At 41.9% G+C, this 8,870-nt stretch overlaps 1 pseudogene; it reads right to left on the reverse strand.

The window, feature by feature from the left end:
* Window positions 1–3,402: 3,402 nt before the first annotated feature.
* LOC116212169 lies at window positions 3,403–4,480 on the reverse strand (annotated as a pseudogene).
* Between the last annotated feature and the right edge of the window lie 4,390 nt (window positions 4,481–8,870).

Raw genomic sequence — 8,870 nt, forward strand, 5'->3', positions numbered from 1 at the left:
TAGTTCGGGCTACCATATACAGTTGTTAACCACCAGGATCGGCACCCTTTCAACTATAGCATGTAGAGCCTGAAAATGGGACTGGAGGATAGTAATGCGAAGGTCATTCTTCCTCCACAGCAACCAAATACCACCCGAGAACCCCATTGCGTCAACTCGGGCATACTCGAAATCCCGAAACTTCCTGCATACTCTATCAGCTCTATCACCACTAATACGAGGTTCCACAATAACCAAAATATCTGGGTTATTCCTACGAATATAATCACGCGGCGTACTAATAAAGTTGGAGCTTCCTACCCCACGACAATTTCATGACAGTAAACGCATAAATGAAACAATAGAGAAATGGGAGTCCGAACGTATCTTCTAAGATGAAGCCTTATTAAGGGCCATGTCCACAAGCTTCCCCGGCTCTAACCGCCAGTGTATTTTCTTCCACCACCATAGAGACTGCGTTCCCTCCTAGGAGGTTAGGGCCATTGGACGGAACAGTCACAACCCCAGGCGTTAAAGTAGGGGTTGCCGGCACTACTGTTCCTGCCAAAGATTCTTGGGACTCCGAAACTTCAAGTATCTCAATCTCCTTCTGGGGATCCTCAGTTGAACTCTTCACCTGGGTTTGAGCTTTGGGCTTGGCTCCATCTGGCCCTTCCCTTGAAATAAACTAGGTCCTTTGGGCCGGTTCAAAATTAGCACCAGGGATGCTTGAGCAACTTGGGATGCGGATACATTGGACCTCGTGAGCTTCTGTCCCACTGACTTCTAGATAGGCCTTGCATTGATCTTGCTTCTCTAATGAGCTATCTTATCTCTACTCGGGTTTCTCACTAAATCACGGGCCCGTGAGGCTTCTCTCGCTTTCTTCGAACCTTGGGCCTGAAACACCATACCCGAATTGAGAGACTTTCCCGCCCCGTGCACTTGTTTAATTTTCCCGCTCACAGGTTGGCCATCTTCGGAAATCCTAACTCCCCCATATCCTTCCTTTCCCAAGATATTAAATCAAGATCCCTTGATTTTCTCCTTCGATTGATCTTCAGCACTCTTTCCATCCTTACCTCCGGAAATCACGGCCGCATTTCGCAGTTTCCGGCGCCGATTTTGCACTTGCATCCAAGGCCCGAAGGCCGATCGCTCCGCTACCGTCGGCTGCTCTAGAGCCTCAATTGACACCCTCAATTGACACCGGCGCCACCGTAGTCCCCACTCCCTACCACTCTGCCCCGTTCTCCTGTGCCTGGTTACTCTCTTGCCTATTCTCGGCCTCACCCCCCTTGGCCTCTACACAATTGCTTTGGCTATGTCCGAACCTACCGCAATGGAAACATATAAGCTGAAGTCCTTCATACTTCACTCGATACGGACAACCATCCACCTCAACTTCCGGCCTAAGTGGTCTCGTTAAGTCAACCTCCACGCAAATACGTGTGAAATTTCCACGCTCGACCATTTTGGTATTACGATCAATTCAAATAGGGCGGCCCAAGGCTATTCTAAGTCTCCTCAAGAAAGGCCGGCAATGGTATATCAGCGGGAGTGACGGCACACAAACCCATACAGCAGTTTTCTCGATTCTCAAAGCCGGTGGGTCGAATTCTGGGCTCCATTCACTAACAGTCAGGTAATGCCCTTGAATCACCCAAGGTCCACCCGAGAGCGCCCAGGCTCTATCTTCCACGGAAGTAAACCTAGCCAAATAATAATCATTGGGAAGATCCACCAGTGTAAATGGTCGGCCAGAGCTCCAAAGTTGCTCCAATCTCTTCTTTAGCACGGTCTATGAAACCTTCCGACCCAATATCTTCAGTACCAGGGTGCCCTCCAATAGCGACCGCATATTCGCTAATTCATAATCTGCCGTGCAAATCTTGGGGCAAAGGTCGTCGATGAAATCGATCATCTTCAGATCGTCCTCCCGCGGCCATTCCGAGCCATCCACGAAATCTCCATTCGTATTCTGCGATCCTCCTGTTAGCACGTCCTTGTACTGAGCCGATGGTTGGCTAACACCCGCATTCGGCGGCCTACTCCTGTTGTCCTCACGAACCTCCAATTTCTTGGCCCATTTCACACTCCGATCCAGCTGATCTGCCTCCTCCGATGTCGGTGCCTCTGCCTCCGATGCAGAACCCTCCTTGTCACTCATCCTCAGAGAGAGAGAGAGAGAGACCCTAATTTCTTCTTCTTCTTCTTCTTCTTTTTTAAAGGTAGCATGAGTTTTGTGAGACAAACTTCGGTTTCTCCCTCACATGATATATATGTATGTCTTGGAAGTGCAAAATCGGTCCAGTGAGCTTCCTGTTTTGTCAGGATATGCATGTTGTGGACTTGATTGGACATGGAGAGCTTTTGAGTATCTTTTTCGTGAGACGCCTTGTCCAAGTTGATTCGGCTTATGAGTTCCATGGAATAAATACGGACTTAAGTTATTCATCAGGCATCGCTTTAAAAAAGTTCATTCGCCAGTTGATCTTCCCACTCTCGGACATGACGCAAGTCCAAAGGAAGCTTGAAATCAGCTACAAGACCCTAAATTGTGAACATAAGCTGATTTCCTTGACATTGCTTGTTGGTTCATCGGCATGGATACTGAGAAAACCATTGTCACTTGTAAAGGTTGGAAATGATAATGTCATCAAGATGCATGACGCAGGACCTTGGAATAGAGATCGTATGTGGACCGACCATAAACAACCCTTTCAATCTCATGCATGCATCATAAGACAGGAGATATGAACCCGGCGTAGAGATTCTACGGACATATTCATCAAACAAACAACTTGGTCCAAATATCGTGTATTTGATTCCAACTTTGGGAGTCAGGCATGCAGGTCCACACCGATATTTTGCAACATATATTGTGTATTTCGGTGAACATAATGCAGTATAATTTCAACATTCAGCATCGTTTTCATTGAAACCTAATCATGAAATTGAAGTCTCCGGTTGAATTTCATGATTGGACCTCGGGGGAATCCCTACACATTGTGGAATTCCCTTGAACTCGATCAATAAAGTAGACCTCTGAAAGGCTTCGTTGCTCGGATCAATGGCACAAGCAACACAATGAGCCAGGAAACTCTAGCTGCCCTTATAGCAGCTGATAAGGCCTAGACCTTGCCACCAATGCTCAGCACATAGGATATTTTCTACAAGTAGGAGGTGTTAATACGAAACAATCTGTTACTTATGTCAAGCTGATGTGAAGTTATCTTGCGTGTTAACCGCAAAAGAAATGAGCAAATTTTAAGCTTGAAGATGAATAAATGACTGAAAAAATACACTTCCCTTCATTGATTTCAGAATAGGCTATATTCGATATCGAATATATAAGCAAAGCTGTGAAAGGGACGACAATGACAAATTGATAATCCACTTACAGAATTTCTAATTAGCACGCTAGGGCGCTCTAACTAATGAATACTGCTCTTCGGATTGTCTCCTAAACAATCGATAGCTGGACACTACCCACTCAGGATGCACCAGAAACATATTTTTCTGCAGTGCCCATTGGGACTCTGAAAGGGTGAGGTCCTCCGACACGACATGGGTCACTGACAGATACAATATGGAAGTACAGCTGGCTCCTAATTCTCTGGCCATCTCCATCTCACGAGTCTTAGCTGCCGGAAAGAGTATTACACAGTCCTGGAGAACCTTGGTTCGCAGCTCATGCAGCAGAGTTCTAATATCTGTCCCACCCACCCTTGGATCCGATTCAAAGTATCGGCAGTGGATTTCTCTAAGGACCTCAAGGATCAAAGCTAAGGGTCCATCATGCTCGCCTTCATCCATCATGCTTGGACTGGTTGATGATGTAAAGTTCATACTGGCATTGGGCATATCATGCATAAGCCGCCAGCGCCCACGGTCAAAGAAAGTGTAGGGCTTCATCAGCATAAGGTTCCTCGAGTGATTCAACCAGGCACCTTCCATGTCATCTACGATGAGTGTATTGGATTCCTTACCAGGGACCTTGTCGAGGCTCTTCTACCCTTCCCTGCTGCAGCTTTCTCGCACAAACACCCGTGACCCAAAGTAGCAGCGATCGGGATCGAGCAGCTTCGCCATCCTTTTAGGATAGGATCGGTGTCCTTAAGTGTAGACAGTCATCTCGTACAGGGCACTTGCTTCCTTCAAGAATGACCGAACGAAGGGCCATAAATTTATGATCCTTTCACACTCTGCATCGATGAAAAGGTTGCCGCCCTTCGAATCCTGAACACAAACAACTAGATTGTTTAAGTTCTCTTCAGAGGGCGTCAGCTTGTAGTAATTGCAGCTATGGAGCAAACGTGTTATCCACGTAGAGGACCAACCAAAGCTTCTTCGACCTTTCTAGCGAGTCATAGTCAATGCAAGTCACTCCATTGGACGACTTCGGGCACTCCGTCTTGACACTGTTCGAAGTTAACTTCCATAGCCAGCCGAGCAACAGTAGCCCACTGAGCACAGTTAGATATGGTGCAAATTCCATCCTTTTGGCGTCGGCTTTTGATCTAATTTGGGACGTACAAATTTCATCCTCTTGCAACGAGAGTGGTATATAACAGTGTCCTACGTGTGTGTACATATGCATATTTTGTTTCCTAAAATATATAACGGTTCCAAAAGATAAGGCAATTGACTTAAAAACTTATAAGATTTGGGAATTATATGCTGCAGTTTCTTTCCTATCCTATCTTAAAAAGGATCAAAACGTCGCTTAAGAGTGCACAACATTGTGCCACGTGTCCCAGTCTACATATTACTATAGGATTAATCTTCCCTAGGGAGCCTCCTTAAAAGGAGGGATTTACGAAGACCAATTAGAGTGTGTTACATGTCAGATTGTCCGGTTATTGACGGGAAGAAAATAATAAGAAACTTGTAAAAAAAAAAACTTGTTATTCAGTAAAAAAAATTTATTATTTTGAAAATAATAAGATATTTGCTAATGATAAAAAAAACTTACTATTTTGAATATGTTAAATAGCAAGTTATCTTGCTAAATAGCAATAAACTTGCTTTTTTATGGCACAGTAAAATCCCACTTTCATGGAGTGCGCGTATCAAAGCAACACCCATTATTATAAAATGGCTCTCGCTGGATTTTAGAGTTATTTTTTAACTCTACTCCACTTCATTTCAATTCAACAACATAATTATTACTTTTCCTTTTTTCTTCAACTTTTTTAACCATTCAATTCAATTTTTAATACTAAATTCTCTTAACTATTCATTATTTTTTCATACTTTTTTCTAATATTCAACAACACGATCATTACAACTCAATTATATATATATATATATATATATATATATTTAGAATAGAGTACTCAACTCTACTCAACTCTAATCCCAAACAAACTTTCACAGAGATGTGGTAAAAGATGGTTGCTCCGATGGCCTAACAGACTAATTTCTCTTTTTTATTGGAACAAATTAGTCATGGGTTCAAACCTCATGAGGCCAATCCTTTTTATTTCTTTTTCCAATTTTCACTCTTTTCACCTCAAATTTCTCTTATTCTTTTTTTATTATTATAAAATGGCATATTCTTTCAATAAATGAAGACCCAATGACGAAAATGAATTTCGGTATTAGTTCCTTCTTCACAATTTAATGCATACTAGGTTATTACTAACTAAACCATCATAGGTGATGGCCTAGTGATTCCAACTCACTCCCATGAGGTTTGGAGACCTCTAGGTTTTGAGTTTGAATTCCCGGAGGCATATGCTAGGGTGGTTTTTTGGCTTGGACCTAAGGTCATCTCCAGTTTCTGTGAACTATACGACACCCCTGATAATGCTACACTACGGGGCCTGTGTGATGCGAACCTCGACGAACCTGCCGAGAAACCCAACAACAATAGAATGAGATCAAACCCGGGATCGTCCAATGAAGGTTTCAAGGATAGAGAATATTGACCCGCTGACTATAAAGAGCTAGAAACCAATATTATAATATGGAATATTGACCCGCTAGCTATAAGGAGCTAGAAACCAATATTATAAATGTCGGGAATCACAAGTCATCACACTTACAATATCGTCAAAGTTGTTGCAGAACAGCTCAGAGAAAACCTCTCTCACAAAGTTGAATGAAAACTGATTTGTCTTCTCTAGAGATGTCACATGCCTATTTATAGAGAGATACTAGCTGATAACCTAAATGGGCTAATGGGCTTGACTAAAATAAATCCTAAGTGTAATGAGCCCAAAATGAAATAAGCCCAAGTAATTGAAAAGCAACTGAATTCAGCCCTTTGAACTTGGATCATCTTCTAAATAGATTTCTAGGATATGAACGATCGTGGCTTCTAGTTCCACATGCAGCCCGCCCAAGAGCTTAACTACTCCTCCATGGACATACAATAACATCATTTGCATGGCTAGTTCGATTCGCTTGGCTCGTGCTCTTTTTCTTAGTCCAACTAGCACGTGCATGTCCCAATGCTCGACTTCATGCCATACCCCGTCATCCTGGAATGCTTCCACATGCCCGTGTGAAGGGTCCTCTAGCTGGATCATATCATTCCTGCTCTCTTCAAAAAAATTCGTCCTCGAATCTATGACAACTAACTTGATTGGTGACTTTTCTGGAGGCATTTGCTCGAGAAAGACGTTCTTGAATTCCTCACTTTTCTCGCCAATGGGCCGCTTGATTTGAAGTTGCTCTTCCTCCTTTTGGTTAGGTGGAAGCGACAATAGCGTTGCGTTCCGACCATCGCTGTCAAGGAATTGAGAAGCAATATGACCATTCTCTTTGCCGTTGGGTTGAAACTTGTTTGTGGGTTTCTCTTTTATTGGCTTCAAGGCTATTTTCTCTTCCTTCTTCATCAAAGAACCCCACTTCAATTTGCAAGAGGATGAACCAGAAGCTTCGTCATAGCCATCTAGCAACTGTTCAATCCGCTTGTCTTGCATTTCCAACCGATCGTAAATCAAATCAACCATCACATTCATGCGCTCAAATTGTTGTTGCATATCTCGGATAATCATGTTGTAATTAGTTCCTCCGTTATTGTGATCATTTCCACTGCTTTCTTGTGGCATGATGAAATCTGCAAGTGAAACTTTAGAAAATAGAGATGGACCTCACAACCACTCACTCACGTGTTTGCACTCAAATTAATGTCACTCAACACTCGTGTTTCACTCAATTTTAGGCTTTTACCCTCTGATATACTCACCACTCTTGCCTTTTTTTTTCTCTCTAGATTTTCTCCTCAAAGTTCCTAAGAAACTAAACAATTCAATTGCAACAGTAAAATCAGTTGATTAGCCCAAAGCACTTATAATCATTGATTTCAGAATTGAATCAAATTTAGGATCCAAATCTAAATGAGAAAAGAAATAATGTGATAGATGAAGTTAACGAAATAACTGAGATGTACAAGGAAGATTTGTGGGAATAAGGAAACAAGATATTTATGGAAAGTATCGAAATAGAAGGAAACAAGAAAGGAATATGATAGGAAAATATTCAATTGAAAGGAAACAATATCAGATTTCCCAATTGCACTTTATATGCCAGTGGTCCATCAAAGTAAACAATAATATATAAAGGAAGGTAATTCTGAGATAGTGGCAGATATGGAAGAAAATAACAGGAAATATTTGAAATTCCCTACTTTACTTGATTAGCAGAGATATATCTAAGAAAGCTTTTATCACCCCAAAAGTAAAGATTTCCCAAACAATTGCTCTTTCTTTCTTTTTTTCTTTCCCCTTTTTTTTCTATGTATTTTTTTGGACGAATTTTTTTCTTTTTTTTGTTTTTGTTTTTCAGACCTTTCCGAAACAACAATAAGTCGTTCAACAATTTGTCGAACCCTAGGACAAGGACAATAACAAGAACGAAATAGGATAGGTGAAACCTGGATTAGAGCCAAAGCTCTGATACCAAATGATGCGAACCTCGACGAACCTGCCGCGAGACCCAACAACAATAGAATGAGATCAAACCCGGGATCGTCCAATGAAGGTTTCAAGGATAGAGAATATTGACCCGCTGACTATAAAGAGCTAGAAACCAATATTATAATATGGAATATTGACCCGCTAGCTATAAGGAGCTAGAAACCAATATTATAAATGTCGGGAATCACAAATCATCACACTTGCAATATCGTCAAAGTTGTTGCAGAACAGCTCAGAGAAAACCTCTCTCACAAAGTTGAATGAAAACTGATTTGTCTTCTCTAGAGAGGTCACATGCCTATTTATAGAGATAAGCTAATAACCTAATTGGACTAATGGACTGGGCTAAAATAAATCCTAAATGTAATGAGCCCAAAAATGAAATAGGCCCAAGTTATTGAAAAACAACTAAATTCAGCCCTTCGAACTAGGATCATCTTCTAAATAAATTTCTAAGATATGAACGGTCATGGCTTCTTGTTCCACATGCAGCCCGCCCAAGAGCTCGACTTCTCCTCCATAGACATGCAATAACAGCCTTTGCATGACTTCTTGGATTCGTTTGGCTCGTGCTCTTGTACTTGCTCTAGCTGGCACATACTTATCCCAAAGCTCGCCTTCATGCCATACCCCGTCATCCTGGGATTCTTCCTCAAGCCCGTGCGAAGGGTCCTCTAGCTGGATCATATCACTGTGCTTGCCCTGGTCATTCAGTTCGTCTGATATATTCACGATTGAACACAAGAGTCTGAACATTACGTAGTGAGGGGCGGCAAGGTTACCATCAATGTTGCCTGCCATTTTACCTCATCAAAAGAAAGTTTATTACTACCTAGAAAATAAAATATCCAAGAACTATCAGCATAATATCATGAACAGATATGAGAAAATATAATATGCATTTATACCAGACCACTGAGGATTTCCGAAAAATTGTCCGTTGAGCTTCATGTTTAAGGA

This window comes from Punica granatum, chromosome 6, assembly GCF_007655135.1.
Source record: "Punica granatum isolate Tunisia-2019 chromosome 6, ASM765513v2, whole genome shotgun sequence".
NCBI classification, from domain to species: Eukaryota; Viridiplantae; Streptophyta; class Magnoliopsida; order Myrtales; family Lythraceae; genus Punica; species Punica granatum.